Source organism: Rhinolophus ferrumequinum, chromosome 9 (assembly GCF_004115265.2).
Source record: "Rhinolophus ferrumequinum isolate MPI-CBG mRhiFer1 chromosome 9, mRhiFer1_v1.p, whole genome shotgun sequence".
Classification (NCBI taxonomy): Eukaryota; Metazoa; Chordata; class Mammalia; order Chiroptera; family Rhinolophidae; genus Rhinolophus; species Rhinolophus ferrumequinum.
The window spans coordinates 51,265,236-51,285,925 of NC_046292.1; the positions used below are offsets into that span (position 1 = coordinate 51,265,236).

Below are 20,690 nucleotides of genomic sequence, written 5' to 3' on the forward strand. Positions count from 1 at the left end.
TTCCACTTCTCTGCCCCCAGGGGCTTTGCTAGCAACAGCTCCGTCCCCTCCATGGTTCTGGCTCCTGCTGGTCAGGTTTACTGTGGTTCCAGCTTCTGCCAGAGGAATTGACACCTTGGGCTTCAGAAACTTGCCTTCTCTCTCTGCTCTGTTTCTAGGCATCAGTGTGGATAGTGGTTTCCTGCTGTTGCTAATCTCTGTCCGCTGTTGGACTTCTCAGTCTTCCACCTCCTGCGTGACCAATTTCCCTGCATAAATATTTGAAGTGGTTTTTCTTTCCTTTATTTTTTTATTTTTTTTGGTTAAAACCATGAAATAGCAGGTAAAAATAGGTGAGACATGTTCTAGACAGTGCAAAGAGTAGAGTATATTTGAAGATCTAAATATGAGACAGTTTACATGAGATATTGTTTGTAGCTCATCTCCCAAGACAGTTGGGCACATCTAGATTCATAAAAATAGGTGATGAATGTCACTTGTCCCATGGTTTCTATGGATCATAGGAAGCCAACAGACAGTGTTGAGAAAATAATATCATGAGAAAATACTAGCGGGCTAAGAAGTATTGATTTATTACTGGTAAGAATTTGCAGTTTGTTCAAGGTTTTCAGTGTTCTAATATGTTATTTTATTGGAATGTGAGCATACAGATATTCTTGGATTCTCTGTCTCGCTGTCTGTATTCTTCAAATCCTGGCTCAACCACTTATTAGTTATGTGATGTTGTGTAAATTACTTTACTACTCGGTGCCTCAGTTTACTCATCTGTAACATGGAAATAATATAGTAACAATCAGGTTGGTGCAAAAGTAATTGTGGTTTAAAAGGTTAAAAATAACTGCAAAAGCCGCAATTATGTTTGAACCAACTTAATATCTCATGAAGTGCTTACCATGGTGCCTAACACACAATGAATACTTTAAAATTGTTATTATGATTATGATTATTACTCATTCCCAATTTTGAAAGAGGAAAAACTACTTTTTGCTTTAGGGATGAGGACTGATCCATCTGCTTTGCCTAACCGAGACTCTAGGCAGACTTCCAGGGCTATAGAAGAACAGAAGTGAACACTGGAGGGTTAATAGGCTTCAGATTTTGAAGGGCCTTGTATAACATATGAAATTTCACTGAATATCCAAAATATAGGGAACTGTCAAACAGTTAAAGGAGGTATTTACCTTTTCATAATTTTCCTTTTTAGAAAATAATCTCTGATGCATTTGGATAATGGAATTGGAAGGAGATGAGAGTGGAAATTGAGAGGAATTTTAAAAGGTCTAGAAACCCTCCAAGACAGATGTCAACAAAGACATCACTAGCCCACATGGTACCTTCGTGCTCGTTGAAAAAAGACTCCCCTTCCTCCATGCAGTTGCAGCAGCATATGGTTTGGTGACCAGAGCTCCTAAGCCAGGGGTCCTTATGCAGTTAACCAACTGCCCCAGGTTACACTGCAAGCAGCCCCAGAGGCTTTACTCAGGAACCAATGATGGGGTACGGATGACTTACATTGTAAGGTGGATTTCAAAAGAGACCCCCACTTGGCCTTCAATGATAGTCACATGGGGATGAGGCTGATTCCTCAAGGAGGGTTAATCCCAGGAGATATGAATGCTTTTATGAACAATGGCAGACAAGCCTACAATAAGAGAATATAAGATACAGTAGGAAAACCTACCAGTATTTTCTAAACAAAATATTAAAGTCAGCATGAGTCTCTGCTAATGAAACTCCAGGACAGAGCACAACTGTAAAAACATTGCTTTATTATTTATTTTGTCTTTTTTTTTTCTTCAAGGCAAGTTCTTTCCCTGTTACCTTACTATTAATTCTATTTCTTCCTCATAAAAAGGAGCAAATTTATTATTATTTCTTTAAATGCTTTGAAGTAGTCTCAAAAAACTTTCTTAACAAAAAAATGGCAAGCATCTATGTCATTTGTTACAGAGGAATCCATTCTTTCATATAGAGAGCAGGTACAGTAAGTCCTCACTTATCGTCTATAGGATCTGCCACTTTAAGCAAAATGATGTGAAACAAAACCAATTTTTCCCATAGGTTAATTGATATAAACAAGAGTTAAGTTCCTATGGCATCCCATCAACATTAAAACGAAACAACGTTGAATGAAACGCTGTTCCACAACCTGCTATATTTATTAAGCACTCACTGCAGGCTGATTGGGAAGTTTTTGACTATTTGATGTCAGCTTTGTATACAAGTAGTGTTTCTATTCATGCCTTCCGAATAAAATGTGATGTGCAATTTCTTATCATCAGAAAAGTTTAATTTTCCTTTTAAATGTACTCTGAGTGCTTCAAATTTGCAGACACACTTTGGCAGAATTTGGGAGCATATTATAAGCATCATTACTTTGGCACTGTCAAAAGCCTACCTAATTTAATGGGCATATTTTAGGACATTTTTCCATTCGATTATACTTGCCACAAATAGGAGTGCTCTCTTCGTGTGAAAGTTACAGCGGTGATGACAAGTACAGATGTCACTTCTAGGATTATGAACTGAGGCCTCAAGCTAACTCATCCCCAAGACAGTTTGGCACATCTAGATTTATAAAAATAAGTGATGAATGTCAACTTTTTCTAATTAGGTGACAAGCCAGAGGTAGCACCTGAATATAACTAAGTTTTGGAATGAACTTGAGACATAAGTATAACTTTTTAATATTTTATTCATACTATTCATATATAGTTTCAAATATGTAAATCTATTTAAAAATAAAAATGCTAAACAAAGTTGTTTCCTGAGGCAAGTTTAACCAGGTTTACAAATTAGGTAAGATACTGACTTAGGAAAAAAGCATTAAAGTTTGAAAGAAAAGTTACTAACTTTCTTTGTAGTTGAAACCAAAATTATGCATTCTTTAGGTCATAGTGGAACTTTGAAAATCCAACAACATCTGTCAATTCAAAGATTATTTATTTTGCCTCACAACATCTACTAGAGTTATTTTAAAAACAGTAGCAGATAAAATTAACTGGATAATTTATTTAAAAATCAAAAAGCACAGTGGGAATAGCATAGACATGATTCTAAGAGCCTTATATTTATCTTAGAAACAGGATAAAAATTATCAAAATATAGCAGTATAAGAAACTTCAGAAAAGTATAAAAAGAATGTGGAAGTTTTAAATGTATGCCACTGGTTTAGTTAGATTGTTACTTCACTTTCTCTTTTAGTGTATCTCTGTCTTCATCTTACCAAGAAATCTATATGTATAAAATTCAAAGAACATTTTTAGGTGAAATATGAAAATGTAAACTGCTGATCTCTTCACCTTTTCTTTAAACCAATCCAGGTGAAAAAATATATATATCTTAACTTGTGGTTATTCCAGTTTAAATTCCTACTAGATACTTGCTTCCAAAATGAGAACTGTGAGAAGAAGAAATAACAACCCTTACTAAAGTTGCCAGTCTTACCCTCCAGAGCATGTGCCAAATAAATCTTACGATGCCTAACCATGCACATACGTAATGATGCTAGGTGAAAAGCAAAGTTACCATTCTGAATACAAAGAATCTAAATTTTCAATTAAAAAAAAATCATTTCTGAATCTTTGCCCAATGTACTTCTTTTATGCATTGTAGATTCTTAAAAAAAAAAAAGATAATAGCTGCTTTTAGGCTACAAGAGAAGCTGCACATGTTATCCTTCTGCAAACAAGTGAGAGAAAACTTAAGACAGGTTAATAGTAAATATGGCAACTTTCCTGCCATTTATTCAACATTAATAAGTGATAAATTGTTTTCATAACATAAATGGGCTGCACTTCTTAGAAATGAAATTTAAAAATATACATTTTGATGGTAAATTATCAAAATCACTCACACCAGGTATGCTGGCCAATATTTCAAGTAGATTGGCTTAAACTTGTGTACCCTGTTGTCATTCGTTATAATCAAGAGGGTGCAATATTCCATGTCTCACAGCTAATTGGTCTCATCAAGCCAGTAAGCAAATGAATCCCGGGAGCAAGTTAGTTACATTGAGAAAGCTATGAACTTGCTCAAATGTCTGTGATAAATTTCTAATGAATAAGTAGTTAATGGAGTTAAATTAAAGAATTCACAGGCCTTATATGTACCGTGTTTCCCCGAAAATTAGACCTAGCCGGACAATCAGCTTTAATGCGTCTTTTGTAGCAAAAATTAATGTAAGACCCGGTCTTATTTTACTATAAGACCCGGTCTATATAATATAATATAATATAATATAATATAATATAATATAATATAATATAATATAATATAATATAATATAATATAATATAGACCGGGTCTTATATTAATTTTTGCTCCAAAAGACTCCTTAGAGCTGATTGTCCAGCTAGGTCTTATTTTCAGGGAAACACGGTGTGCTTGGATATGTTTATTATTAAAAGACATTTGTATCAGTTTGGAATTATATTCAATTGGGAGTAATATAAATCCCTCCCCCGCCCCCAAACTGACTTAAACCAATATCTGTTTTCTTTTTCTATTCTTACCTGCACTGCAAGTAGTAGTATCAGGCCAGTGAAGTAGCTCAGAGATGCCTCTAGGAACCCCTGCTTCTTCCAGCTGTCTACGAGCCATGTATTTTTCTTCCTGCTTATTGCCTGCATGTTGCATGTGCCATCGATACCATCATATCCATCTTGCAATCAGAAAGAAGAGAAAGGGCCAACGGAAGAGAAACAGAAAAAAAGACAACAGAGCCTGTCTCTTTTGAAGAGTTTTCCCAGGCGCCCTAATGACTGGCTTATAGGACTTTAGTCTGGACTGGGTCACACTGCCACCCTCAGCTTTAAAGCAGTTTGGGAGATGGAGGATTCTAACATTTAGGGACCTACTACCTCAAACAAAATCGGGGCTCTGTTAGTAAAGAAGGGGAAAAAGTGTACAAGGCATCAACTAGAATGTTTCTAAGAATTTGAAGCATTCACAGTACAATAACCACCAAAATAGAAATATTCTTAGTTATTTGTCAAGTTTTGAAATTTTGCACTCAAACATTGTTCTAAAAAAGTTTGAGGTCTTAAACTTATATGATGGTATATTAACTATCAGGTTGGCCCAGTGGCTTTTGTAATAATAATCATAAACTATGTAATAATATGAACAAAACTGCAACTGTATCAATAATGTTAACAAGGCCTGATGAGTTATCCTGCAAATAGAAAATATTAAATAACATTTGTTATATGACTTACAACAGTAGGGTTGACTAATGCTATTTGAAACAACGAGGTAGTGGGTTTAATTTGTATTATTTAGAATGGTAACTTTTTCTTGTTGACTGATTCATATATTTCAGGTGACACTCCCTCTAAAATAATTCATTGTAGTTTAAACTCCAGGTCTTATGTTATCAAGGTTTTATGCCAGTATTTGTTTAACATGTATCAAATGGAGTACCAATTTGTCCCAACCACTTTGATTGAAATCGAGGCTGTACTAGTGAAATGGCTCAGTTACTGCTCTCAGGAGTTGATAGTTTGGTCTCATGAATGTCCACGATAACTCATGGTTGCCAGCATCCACAATTCCAGAAACCACCATTCACACTATATTCTAAGTGAAAGATGCCACCCCCCAGGTTGTTATAATGAGAAGTCTCCACCTTACCCTTCTGTGTATTACAATAACTTTTCACTTTTCCAGCAGAATTGGAAAATGAGATTTTTCTCAACGGGAAAAATGTTACCTCAGAATGTTGTTTGGAGGATTACATACAAGCATTATATAGACGCAATAAATTTTAGCTTGAAAAGAAATGTCCAATTTTCTTGGTCAACAGTGTAGACTCTAGAGCCAGATGGCCTGAATTCAAATTCTGACTCTACCACGTTCTAGCTGTAAATGACCTGGATCAAGGTATGTCTTCCTCTCCGCAATGCTGATGCTTAGGGTTACTGTGTAGAGTAAATGAGTTACGTAATTCCTGTAATCATACATTCTCGATACATTTCGATTATTACTTTCTCCATTAAAGCTGAGTTCTTAAGCCTCAGCATGCATTTTATTGAATGGTATTTGAAGGACGTTTTCCTAGCCGTTTTATGCACTTTCCTTTGCCTTTGTTAATAAAATAGAGTAAATATAATTTAAACTTTTCCTCATATTTAAATATCATTATTACAAATATTGGTATTATGCTACAGTAAAATTATTAGCTCACATTTATTGTTTGCTCACTGAGCACTTAAATACTCCTGGAAGCATTTTACATGTCTAAACTCATTTGACTCTTAGAACAAACTTTGCTGTTATGAGATGTAGAGGTTTATTTATTTTTTTTAATTAATAATTAATTAATTAATTAATTTCACTGGCTTCCTTGCATAGTTTCAGCTATAATTCAGATAGTTGAGGCTTCTCAATAACTGAATACAAGATAAGTAAACATGAATATTTTTAGTACTTTGCAGTGAATACTGCTAAGCTCACAGAAGCATTCTAGGTGAATGCTTCTTTCTCATTTTCCTTTTTCCGGATAGCTATCTTTCAATACCGTATTTCCCCGAAAATAAGACTGGGTCTTATAGTAATTTTTGCTCCAAAAGACGCATTAGGGCATGTTTTCAGGGGGTGTTTTATTTTTTCATGTACAACAATCTACATTTAGTCAAATACAGTCATGTCATCTTCTTCTGGAACACTAAATGTGTCTGTCTAGCTGACGATCTTAACAGGGGCTTATTTTAGGGGTAGGTCTTATTTTTGGGGAAGCACGGTAGAAAGAGCATCTATGATTCTGACCTAGAAAGTTACCTACTCCCAAACTGTAGCTATTTGATTTACCCCTATTGATAATTATTGCTCTTGATGTTTGGAAAAATTAGGATTGACCAATGCCAATACTTCATTTAAAAAAATCCCTACCCACAGAAATTTATTTAATATCAGTATAAAATTCCAAACTTATGGAAGATCTTATTAAGAGTTAAGCTTTTCATTAAAACAGGATTCTAATTTTAAAAAATCTTGACCTACATTCCCACCAGAGAGTCAGTCTCTCTCCCATCTCAATCCAAAGTGACAGAAGCAAGCTCAGAAAATAGTTCCTCATTTGTTGGTCATCGAACTATAAAACCTTAATTAATAGAACAATCAACCTTTAGCACAAAAGATTAATAGAGATGCAATCTGTATTCTTTTGTCAGAGGTGTCATGACAAAATTCTACAGAATGGGTGGCCTAAACAACAAACATTTATTTTCTCACATTTCTGGAGTCCAAGAGCAAGTTGACAGCAGGTTTGATTTCTTCTGAGAACTCTCTCTTTGGCTTGCAGATGCCCACCTTTTCACTGTGTCCTCACATGGTCTTTTCTACATGTACCTGGTATCAATTTGTGTGTCCAGATGACCTCTTCTTATGAGGATACCAGTCAGGTTGGAGTAAGGCTTACCCTACCTGACTGATTTTTAACTTAATAACTTCTTTAAACACCCTATCTTCAAATACGGCCACATTCTGAAGTACTTGGGGGTAGGGCTTTAACGTATGAATTAGGAAGGGACACAATTCAGTCCATAACACAATCTGTTTAGAGATCACTTTTCTTTCATACCGCCTGGTTACTAGACATTAAAGTTCAGCTAAAATGCATAAAACAGGTCGTGGGATGAAAGAATATATCCTTTCATGTTGTAGTAATACATCATGATTTTCTGCTCAAGAACCTGTTTATTTTAACAAGGACCGAGGACAATGTATTTAAGTATAAGGTCTAATACAATCTTCGCTTTAGTGATGAGATCTATTTCAGATTAGATCGCAAATTGACATGTAATGCCTTATTAACGCTTCTATTTGTCTAACTTTATGTTTTTACCAATGCCTATTTACACAATGCTAGCCAGTGTATAAGAAAATGCCATTCTAGGAATTGTGCCATTCAATGCTAGCAAACAGAGCTTTTATTCAATACTAGCAAAATAGCTGATGATTGATCATTTTCAGATATTCCTTTGTAAAATAATGTTGCTAAAAGAATGACAAAATAAATTTTTGTATAAAGGAAAGTACATTCAAGAAAGATTTTTTTTTTTTTATTTGTTGTCATTTTTATCTCTTGACTTTTCTACTGGAATTGAGCCGGATTTAAAAGAAAGAGATTTTTGCTCGTTTGTTTGTTTCTCTCCTACATCTTCAGATAGATTTTGTTAAGAGTATTCATGATGTCTATTGGTTATTGGTGTTTGTATGCTTCAGTATTCATATTATAGTGTGTATCATGATAATGCTGCCAGGTAGCTCTCGAAATCAATTCAGTATGCAAAACTTCTAACCAGACAACACATAGTCAACTATACCTTCCTATGTTTACTATTGTACTTTTATTAATTCTGTATTCACTCAGTTACTATTTTCAGAATAACTACTGTGTGCCAGGTACAGTGCTAAGCACCTCCCCTTTCTTTTTTGTATTATTTCCTTGAGGAAGAGTATCACCAACCTCCAATTTACCAATTTGATCAAGAATGCCATGTTTTTTTTTCATTTTAATTTTGTAAATTAAGCTTATATTTTATCAGCCAGTCTCTTGTGAGCTTGATTAATGCATCACTCCACCAGGCCTGATCACCTCTAGGAAAATAACAAAAACCAAGTAGGTGGACCTCCAAAGAGTCAGACTCTGGAATTGTGGCAAACCTAATGAAGTCCTGTAAACTTCTCAAGGGCCACTTTTATATCATTTTTCCAATTCAAAGCTTTTCAGTTCTTATATTCTCACCAATCTCCTAAACCCCCACTCCCAGGCTGCTGACCATCCCTGAAGAAAACGCCAAACCAACTGGCACGTTTGCAAATTTATGTTTTCCAACTTCAGTTAACCAACCCTTCAATACGACTCAGCAATCCCTTATTTTATCCTCTCCTCTTCTTGCATTTTGTACCCCTCTTCCTTACTCTTAGCAGGAAACCTCACTTCGTGCAGCACAAGGAAAAGTAAAAGCCATGAAGCTCAGTATCTTTCCTCACCACTGAACTACAACTGACAACATGAGTCATCCTTAGAACTTCTCAGAGCATGACCCAGGTCCAGGCCAGTGTCAACTTGTGAGGATGTGGGCATTTTTGAATTTGGTATTGAGGAAATTATTTGTAAACACTGTGGTATATTTGTTAATTTTAAATAAAGTGTTTACATGATTCAAAAATAAAAAATAAAAAGAATGCCATGTTTTCCCAAACCAACCTCCCCAAGCTCACGCAATTCAGTGGTCTCCAGACATTGGAAGTTCATAGAGCAGTGACTTTTTTTAAGTAAGTTTATTGGGGTGACATTGGTTAATAAAATTATATAGGTTTCAAGTGTACAATTCTGTAATACATCATCTGTATATTGTATTGTGTGTTCACCACCCAAAGTATTTGACCCCACCATGTATTGGACCCCTTTGACCCTTTTACACTTTCCCCACTCCCTCCTTACCCTCTGGTAACCACCAAACTTTTGTCTCTGTCTATGAGTTTTTGCTTGTTTGTTTGTTGCTTTCAGTTTTAAATCCCACATATGAGTGAAATCATATGGTTCTCAATTTTTCTCTGTCTGGCTTACTTTGCTTAGCATAATAATTTCAAGATCCATCCATGTTGTTGCAAATGTCAGTATTTCATCTTTTCTTATGGCAGATACTATTCCATTGTGTATATATACCACATCTTCTTTACCCAATCATCCACTGAAGAACACTTGGATGTCTTTATATCTTGGCTGCTATGTACAAGTATAATGCTGCAATGAACAAAGGGGTACATATATCCTTATGAATAAAAGTTTTCAAATTTTTCAGGTAGATACCCAGAAGAGGGATTGCTGTGTCATATGGTAATTCTATTCTCAATTTTTCGAGGAAACTTCCTAATGTTTTCCATAGCGACTGTACCAATTTACATCCCCACCATCAGTGTATGAAGTTCCTTTTACAGGGAGGAGAACACACCAGTGAGCTCTCCTAGCCCACCCCATTGCCACCCTCCCTGGCTGATCCCAGCAGGACAGCTCAGGCAGCACAGCACTGAGTCTGGCTGCAGGGATTTCAGGGGTCAGAACCTCATTGCCCACCACATTCTTCCATGGGGGTGGTGCTCTGAGACCAAGGTGATTATTTTTTTTATTGGGACCATACTTTATTAGAATAATAATGATAAATTGTCATTTATTGTCATCACTATTTTATGAGAAAGGACATTTTAATACCAAAAAGATTGCTTAATGCAAACCTCAAAACATTGCTTATTATTCTCATTTCCCTAGTGAAACACTTGTCATCCACAGTCCAAAATTTGGGAACAATTGATTTGGAAAACAGAACAGAGGGGAAGAGGGGCAGTGAATATCAAGAGGACTAATTAAAGACCTGTACATAGAATAATATAGTACATCCCTCCTCAACATGTTAGTGATTTTCTAATTCAATCGTCAAGAAACTATTGCTTTGTAACATTTGAAAAATTACTGTTAGCTTATTTAGTACATCGTAATAGATAAGAATATTCTTTTTTAAAAATTGTGAGATTATCCACTTGTGGCTTATTTTCCTAACAAGATTCTCCAGGTTATTTAATATAATTTGAGTACAAACGTTTCTCTCAAAATGAAAAAGTAAAATTTCAAGGATTTTTGCTTTAAACAGAAACTATAGGTCCTAAATATTGATTAAATGCTGATAAATGTCTACAATATAAATGATAGGAGAGATAAGTCATGTTAGTGACAGTATAATGGGAAGCATCAAGAAATAACTACTATGATTCTTAACTATATTATATTTATTAAAACAAAAATAGAAGGAAAGATAGAAAAAGAAAAGAAGGGAAAATAGAAGACATAAATTTTCAATTAGAAGTAAAATCATAGTGATTAAGGTATAAAAATTCAGTCAATTATAGACCCCAAATTAGACACTTGCATTGTGAGTCTGTGTGAGAGAAAGATACTGGTGACTGATCCCAATTCACACTGACCTAATTTCTCACCAGCACTTGAATGTTACTAATAGTGATAAATATTCCTATATATTACACTCTATGATTAATCTGAAAGAGCAAAGTGTAATAATATTTTTAAGGCATAATTAGTAGTCAAAAACATTATAACTATTTGTTTAAAACAACAATTTATTGGAATCTTAAAGGCACTGTCTTTTCAATAGGTGATTTTGTGTAAAGAATTACCAGTACATCAAGATAGTTCTTATGGGAAGAATTACTTCAGAATAACATGTACAACTATATGTGGGACAAGATTAGAAAGTTACCTATATTGTCCAATTTGAAAAGTACTATCCAGACTCCCACGGATCCCTTTCATCCAGATGTTACATATCTGAACCGCCATAGGTTAAATGCATACAGATTTTTATTTGTTTGCCTGAGGTATCTTAGATATAAAATATTATAAGGGGTAATATTGCATGAATCCATTATAAGATATTATTAACTTAGCCAGCTCTGCAGAGCATCTAGATAAAATAAAGGCAGAAAAAGCATGAAAAATGAGGAAAATGAACAAAAAGCGACTTAAGGTCTCATATAAATAAAAATTTTCCTATTTAAAAATTTTTTCTAGGTATAGTCCTGCTGAAAGCATTACTTTTTATATTGTTATCTTTCAGGTCGTTCATTGATTTCAGTTCACAGATTTATTTATCCTCCATGCTTGTTCATAGACCATTTCTGCCAACAGAAAGAGGTTTCTTTAGTTTATTAATATTGAAAATGATAAAATCTATTGGTTAAAATCTGTATAACTTTACTGATTATCTTTAGTGTACTTTATAACAGCTGTTTTTTTAACTTGTCAATTTTATACTAATAGCATGAGCATTTAATAGCTCTTACTTGAACCAAAAGTAATTATACATATATATGTATATACATATATCTCTGTGTGTGTGTGTGTGTGTGTATGTGTATACACATATACAGAGGGTGCCAAAAAAAAAGGATACACATTTTAAGAAAGGAAAACTGTATTAAAATTGTAATATTCAATATATAGTGATAACCAAAGATGAATATAAGTTATGTTTGACTTCTGCAATTATAAGACGGGCTCAAAGTGGTTACCATCAGCGTCCAGACACTTCTAATTATGGCGAACTACTGCTTGAGCAGCATTGACCAAAGTGTCCACTTGCATACATTTTTTTGGCACCCCAGGTATTTGGCAATATTATTCTGATATAATACAAAGAAACCAAGATCCATAGAGGTCTCATAGCCTTGAGATTTTAGAATTCAGAAAATGTGAATTTGAATCAATCTTTCCTACTTCCTATTTGTGTCATCTCCTGCAGCTTATGTACTAAGCATTTCTAAGGCTTAATTTCCTCGTATTTTGAATACAATGGCAATATTTTAAGGAATTCTTGTTGATTTTAATCCCTTCTAAAACATGTCATCATAACAATTTAATTTGTTTCATTCTTAAAGATAACTTTTATTACTATCAGCATGCAGCACTGTATACCCTGAAAGTAACTTCACATAAAAACAACTAAATAATCTGGATAAAATATAAATTATATTTCTTTAAATGCATTGCTGAGCTGGCTATAAAATAGCCAAAAACTAAAGGAAGGATAAAATCCTGGAAGGTGGCTAAGAAATGAAGCTAGGTCTTACCCTACGGGCGTCTGCTAAACTCTACAAACTTGAGCTCCTGTTTTAGTGGCTGGAAATGGCCAGGAAGTCAGGGACTACAGCTTAGATATGCTCTGGAGTAAATACTCTCAAAGATAAAATTTTAAAAAAATGAGCTCGTCATATAAAATCACAAAACACACAAAGGAACCAGAAACTGACAGAAGCATGGCACCATAGATCAGGAGTTAGCAAAACAAGAACCAGAAAAATTAGATTGTCTAATATCCGGAAAGTCTTCAGATATTGCATTTATCTTAAAATGTCTGTGTTTTAAGACATAAGGACTTATAAAATGTGACAAGAGAACATGAGTCTATGAAAATAACCAAGTGGATTTATAAAAACAAGATAGGCAGAATTAAAGAAACCAACAAGCTATATGGTGAAGCATCCTGGGACCAACAACAGCAGGGAGCCATTTTCTCTTCTATGTCTAAAGGAACATGGGGAAAAGAGGTTATACGAAACTGGAGAGAATTGTAATTACAGCTATAGAAAAAGGTCATCTGAAAGGAACTACAAATTTTGGTAGAAGAATGTAGCTTCTGCTGACCCACAACCCACTAAGGACACAGATGGGGAAATGAATTCTCCCCTCTCTCTCTTCCCATACTCAGTGTCCTGCTGGTACCTTTCATTGGTCAAACACACTTGATACCAGAATCAAGGGAACTTTGTTGATGCAAAACACAGAGGTTAGTATGCCAGGACACAGAACAAAGTGGAGAAGGGAGGATTAGAGAGGCAAAGACAGAATCCCAGCTCAGAGATTAACAGATGGTGAGGGTAGAGTGCAAAGGCCTAACTTACATGTAAACATTGTTATTAAAAGAAAGGGGGGGGGGACAGGAAAAGCAAATATTCAAAGATAAAATAGAAGATTTTTTAAGACTTGCTGAAAGACACTACCCCTCAGATCAAAAAGTAACCCAATACAAAAAGAAATTCACAAATAGACAATATCATAGTGAAACTGAAAAACACCAAAGATAACAAATAGATCTTAAAATCAGCTAGACAGAAAAGAGAGATTACCTACCAAAGGAGAGCAGTTAAAGTCATAACTGATTTCTCAATAGCAACAATAGAGCCACAAGTTGTAAACACCACCTTCAGTGAGCTATGGGATATCTGTCCACATTTAATTCTCATCTTGAGAAGGCATCTCTCAAGAAGAAATAAAAAATGTAGACATTTTCAGGTGAACAACAACTGAGAGTTTCAAAATCTCGATTCACTTTAAAGACAATTTCAAAGGCTGAATGAACTTCAGGAAGAAGGAAAATGATCCAACGTAGAAAATCTGAGATGCAATAAAGAATAGTAAGCCAATATTAAACAGGTGGCTATAGCGAAACATAGAAATTATAATTTCCAAAGTAGAAGTCAAAAAAATAGAATGAAAATAGGAAAGAAAAAAAGAAAAACCACTTCAATTAAAAAGTAGGGAAGAAAAATAGAAACTCCATATAAATAGAAAGCACAACATGAGATCATAGAAATTATTCCAAAGTATTATCAGTAAAGTCAGTGAATGTAAATATAGTATTCTGACTAAAAACTGAACAAAAGCTGGACTTAAATATACAATGATATTTTATTTCCAAGAGACATACCTTAAATATGAAGACCCCCCCTCCCTCCAAAAAAAATCAAACAATTTAATCCAAAGTATTGAAAATGACATTCCAGGCAATGGTTACCCAAAAGATCCCTTGCAATTATATTATTATCAGAAAAATAGATTTTAAGCTCAACAGCCTTATTAGATCTTAAGATCACCACATAATCACTAGACTACATAATAATAGGTTCAATTTATCAGGATAACTTCTATATAATTAATAATATAGCCTCAAGTCACAGTCAGCAAAAAATGACAGAACTATAAGCAGTAGATAAATTTACCATCATCTGGGGGAAGTATTCACACTTCTCTCACTAATTAATAAACAGATACAAAAATCAGCAACACTTGGATAATATATGTTCTTTTCAAAGCACATGTGGACTTTTACAGTCAATAAACAATGAATTCTGTATATCAATAGATTAAAAATTGTGTTAAACATTGGTAAATCCCAGGGTAAAGGAAAATGTACAACAGGGGAAGGAGGATCAGGAGTGTTAGTGCAGGAGTGAAGTATTGAGAAAGCTGTTCAGAGTGCAGGGTTGAATGTCAGGTTAGACATCATTGGCATAGCAACATCCAAGTCAAGACTAGACCAGGTTGACCAACGTGAAGGCATGAATTCCAGAGAGAGGACACTGCTAGAGTGGAAGCCTGAGGCAGTAGCATCCTGTGTCTGGGGCTAGATGAAGAGGTGAAGAAAAGATTTTGAGGGGAGGTTACAGGCAGCAGACCACAAAGGGCCTCTTTGGCCCGGCAAGGACTTTGGCATTTACTCTGAGTGAAATGGGGAAGCCCTCAAAGTGCTGGCAGCAGGGCAGTGAGTGACAGTCTGATTCATGAATTACAAGGACTCTCTGGCTGCTGAATTGAGAATAGACCACAGGGAAGCAAGGTTGTAGCACAGGGGCCTGTGACTGAATGTAAGCCCTAACATCCCTTTAATGGATGAACTATTTACTTACCCACAAAAGAAGCTATTAGATAATAAACAAAAGGAAAGAAAGAAAAGCAAACTACCCCCCCTCTCCTCTCCCCTCCCCCCTTCCCACCCGCTGTGTAATGGGGAGGAAAGGAAAAAGAAATGCCAGGTGAAGATTTTTAAGGGGAAATTGCTATGTGAAGTGTGATGTGATCCTTTCTCATGACACCATAAATTTTTAGAAAATGCAAAACCTCTTTATAAATACTCCTAGAATTAGCACATCGTTACGTGATGTCCATTTCAGTAGTTCATGCTGTTCGGGTACTCACTCAGTCTCAAATAGAAACTTAATTGGGTTTTTCCTGAAACCCATCTTCCTAACTAGATGAGTCATCTCAATTTTTTTTCTATAGTAAAAGATACAGCATGTTCTATTTTTCTTTTCTTAGTATAAAATACTAAGAGATTGAAAGTATTTGTTTTTACACATCCTAGAAATCATAAATATGATTCTGATTTTTCTTTTTTTCTAATCAATAAGAATCATAGCCATCAAATAAATGGTACTCACTTGATTAATCATAACAGTTAATTTATTTAAACAAAATGCTGAGTATCTTCTGTGCCTCGCACACACCATATGCAACAACTGTAAAGAGTTTACTAGGAGAACATTGTCCTACCCATTCACAAATTTCAGTCATGTGACTGAGAACCGTTGGCCGATGGGAGGTTCACTACAGCTGGAAGAGATTTATAATTTATCGGAGGTAGGAGTCAGAAGGAGAAGACGCAGAAGGCAGAGCTCTAGGTAAGAACCAGGTCCTCATATCCCTGGATTATAAGAACTATGGTATCGTTTATACTGTAGATTACAATAAGTGTTTTGATATGTATGCACATTTTAGAAAGAATAATATTTATTTATATTTGCCAACTCTACCCATTTTACTTTGAGAAAGGAATACATACTCTTCTTGTGGAATTATGAGAGTCCTTTCAGAAACATTTTTTTTTTCTTTTGCATCTAAACTACTTTATATGATAGTAGCCCCTTCCCTAATACTTAAGGGGGCACCAAGTGAAATGGAATAATCTAGAAAATGAGCAGAGTAGTTCCTCCATTTAGGCAGCTGTGCTCAAGTGAGAAGATCAGGAGGAATCAGAAAATCCAGGCTTGGATGCTGACCTTCGGCAAGTGAGTCAATTTCTTCATCTGTAAAATACTAAGCCCACAGGCTCTTTATGAGGGATAAATAATATATATGAAGATGTTGTATAGCTGCAGATCACATTAGAGCTGTCTCAGGCATGCATTTATTTCTAACACCATTCATTCAATTAATCATCTAAAAATGAATATTTAATTTCTATTCCATTCTATGAATTGTGCTATGTTCTCTGGGATGATATAACTTCTGCCCTCAAGGATTTTTAGTGGAGGCTGGGATGATAATGTGTGTGTGTAGGACCCTGTAATAGGACAGAGACAGAGGATATATGGGAGGTGGGTGAAATTGCAGAAGTTTTTCTAGAGGAGAGCTGATTCTGTATTCTGGTGGCATTAGTCTTCTTATTTCACAGTAAATGTTGACTGAAAAATCACGAAAGCCAAATGTTGACACAGGTGTTTTCCTCTTTCTTTAAAGTCAAAGTGTGTGGGGGGAAGAAAAGAGACTGGATAAAGGGAATCAAACTAAGCTAATAAACGTATTAAATTGTATTAATTTCTAGATGGCAGGTAATTATATTGTATTTCTCTATTTTACCTTATTCAAAATACAAATAAAAAAATAGTTTCCATATGCTATTAAATTTTAAAATGATGGAAAATTCAGGTATAATCTCTTATCATAATCTGAATTGTAATAATCTTATTAAAGTACCTAGCATTTTTTTCTGTAGTTTTTAATATCAATTTTATTTCTGCATAATTATGTTGATTCAACATTAGGACTTTTTTGACAATTCTCACCATTCTTTACTTGATATATTTCTTCTACATTGCCAGTTCTGTTTTCGCTCGAGAGCATTTTAGATGTATTGATTTATTTCTTATTATGTGTTCTTTACATTTTTGCTATCCTGTGAACGTCACTCATTTTTATAGGGAAATGTTTTATTAATTTACCCACTAATTTACATAGTTTTGTGAGACTTCTTTTTTTAATAACTCTTTGAGTTTAGTAAACTTAATTGGTTGTTCTTTTGTGATTTGGCAATGAACATATTCCTAAATCTTGCATGTAACTCAATTATTTCTGTAAAGACCTTCACTCAGAGCAGCTTGCTATTTCTTGTATCTACTCAATTTGTTCATAAAATACTTTCATACAGATAACAGACTTCTGATATGTAAAAAACACAAAAAAAATGTTTTTAAAAAGGAAGTAATTCAGTTTAAAAACTAGAATTTTGTGCATAGTGTGCTTCCTGAATTTATGAGGAGGTTGACTTTTTCCCCATTGCTACACATGCTCTTCTCATTAATTTCATAGCTTTTTTGTACAATTGTTTGCTACAACCTTTATAGAGTAAATTATATGCCATTATAAATGAACACAGCTGCCTAACTGAAGGAACTGCTCTGCTCATTTTCAGATTATTCCACTTCACTTGGGTCTTTCTTAAGTCTCAGAGAAAGGACTACTATCATTTATAGATTCAATCTAGATTTTTAAGAAGTCTATAACAATACCTATCTACTTTGAATTCTATTCCTTTGAGGAAAAAAAAGATGAAAACCATATACTGTTGTGTTTGTCATTCCCTAAATGTGTGACTTAGCAATGGGAAAATAAGTTGCTCCTCTTTGAAACTATTGATGATTCTTGTATTCTTGATAAGTCATCACTGCCCTTAAAAATCAGGCACCTGCTTCTTTCCCAACTCGACAGTGTGTCATCTATCTTTCTGTTCTGTTAAACATTTCACTCTTTTTCTAAGCAGATTAAGTGTAGTTGAGATGTGATTTCTTTTCACAATAATCTTGCTGTTGAACTTCAGTTTGTCCTCCTTAGCTATCAACTCAAAATATTTGGCTGAGATAATTGGGTATTGATTATTTTTGCACTGTCATTTGCAGTTCAGATTGGATCTTTATAAACACTTGAGACTCTTTTTAATGTCTATTGTATGCTTAATATCCATGCATACCTCTAGTCTGGGGTTTAGGTCACTGTGCTGAATTCAGGCTCAACTTTCCTTAAAAGAAAACAGCAGCTCAGTGATAAAGCAAGAGCACTTTCCACTGCTTCAATTCTTTCTTTCTTTCTTTTTTATCCTTGAATTCTAAGCCAAATTAAAAATTCTGAAACTCTGGGGGTAGGGAGTGTCACTTGGCTTTAGAACTTTGTTGAGGATGGATGTTCACAGCATGCTGCCCCCTTATTCTCTTTGCCTGGGCAGGACAGACTATTAGTATTTCTAAAAATAATTTACAGATCTTTTTACCACATACTTAAGCACACTGTCCTTTTGTAATCCCTATTATTTTTATTTTAGTTTGCCATAAATTGTTTCTGTTGAGTTTTTAGACCTACAAAAGCATAAGTCAAAGTGACAATAACTTATAAATAGTCAATATTTACAATTTATTGAAATCTGTGACTCGCTGGGTAAGACTCCTACTCTATGAGACACTAGATGAAATGAAAGACTGACAATATTATCTATGCATAGTGGTGGTACGAAGTGAAGATTGGGCTTTGGGAGTCAAAGGACTGGAGTTCCAGCCTTTACTTTGCCCTTTCTGTGTTACTTTGCATCTGTCACTTAATTGCTCAGACTTCCAGTTGTCTCATGTATAAGTAGTGACATACCAATACCTACTTCAGAATTGTCATGAAAATGAAATAAAATAAATTATGGGAAAGTATTTTGACAACTGTAGTGCACTATATCAGAGAGGTCAAATGATTTACAATCTGTGAGTAAAAGGCACAAATATTGAAATGGAGACTAATACTAGCTAGAAGATCACTGGTTACTCTTCTAAATTTTTACTAGATATAATATGGAAGATTTAGAGGGCCAACACTGAGTATATTTGAAGTGGTTGAATTTGTTTCTGAGTCTAATTGGGACTTACAAATTGGCCTTCAAGGATGGGTAAATTTTGTAATGTAAAAGTAGACTCTTCCAAATGTTCCCGCCAGGAAGGCGCAGACTTCATTCATCCATTCATTAAATCGTTTGTCAAATATTTGTGGAATGTTTACCACAGTCTGTGTCTTCCAAGGGATACCATGGAAGGTGAAGTGGCTATGAAAAGAAAAAAATGTTCGACTTTTCTCACATGATATACATTTTAATCTTTGACAAATTAAAAGATACTACCTCCTTTACCACACAGACTGATAGGGTAAATTTTCAGATTGTAGTCAACTTTCAAAGAACTTTAACAGAAATGCTCCTTGTATATATATTGTCAAATTTGAAGGCAGCAAATGCTACCGTGTTTTACGCTATATCATACTAAGCTTCCTATTAATATTGAATGTCATTTTAAACATAAAGGATTGTGTTTATTTATAGGTATGTAGTTTATTGTGTCCAATTCTGCTTATAATCAAATTAAAGAAAACTCATTGAAATGCCAGTCTGATTTTTTGAAAAATGACTGCACTTGTTCAAGATTATTTAATTAAAGATAATTATTAAAACATAATGAAAACTTTTATTTTCCTGGAAACTAATAAGTCAAGGATATTTGTGTACTCTTTGTAGTTGATCTTATATCTACTTAACTGATTAAAAAAAAATCCTTAAGGAGTCTCAGGAAGCCTACAGAGCATAAAGCAAAGAGGCTTGCAAATACTGAATTCATTGCTTGTGCACTGACCTTCATTTACAGACTTATCTAAATTGTCTATTTATCAAATAAACCCATTTAAGCACTACATATCTCCAGTTTGGGTTGTGGTCACAAAGCAGCAAATACACTAACAAGCTCAATGAGAGGGGGAAAAAAATAGCTTCAGTATTTTTGGTAACTTGTAAGCATAACAAGTTGATTTTACTTTCCAATTAATTTCTTTGATGTTATGATTAAAGCACTGTTCTTGGTCAGAACCCCGTCTCCTGGTGGAGGCACCTGGTCCCCACAGAGTTGCATCACACTGAGGAGAACGCTCCCTAATGAGCTCCTCCCACCGGTCCCCTGAGCCCTGCAGCAGAGGAAATCTGGGATTATATGACAGCCCTCTGACAACTGGTCAGCCTGGGCAGCTAGTGAAGACTGCAATGGTGGAAGGATGCTGTTGAGTGCAAGGTAATGGCCTTCTGTGGGGACAGAGCCAGGAGAGCAGTTTCCAGGCTCTTGGCCTCACGTGGAAAGGTGCTGGCTCGGGTAGTAGATGGCCATCAGCTGTGACTGGTTGGCCGTCAGCTGTAACGGTTAGCCATTAGCCACTGATATAACTGCTGTGGCTGAACTAGCAAGCATGGATTGCAGTTAGCAAGTGG

General features: G+C 35.0%; 1 protein-coding gene across 1 annotated transcript in view; it reads left to right on the forward strand.

The window, feature by feature from the left end:
* The first annotated feature begins 16,009 nt into the window (after window positions 1-16,009).
* Window positions 16,010-20,690, forward strand: part of LRRC7 (leucine rich repeat containing 7) — a 364,327-nt gene continuing 359,646 nt past the window's right edge. The window contains 1 exon segment of the mRNA XM_033115988.1: window positions 16,010-16,035. The gene's annotated coding sequence lies outside the window, so the exon portion shown is untranslated.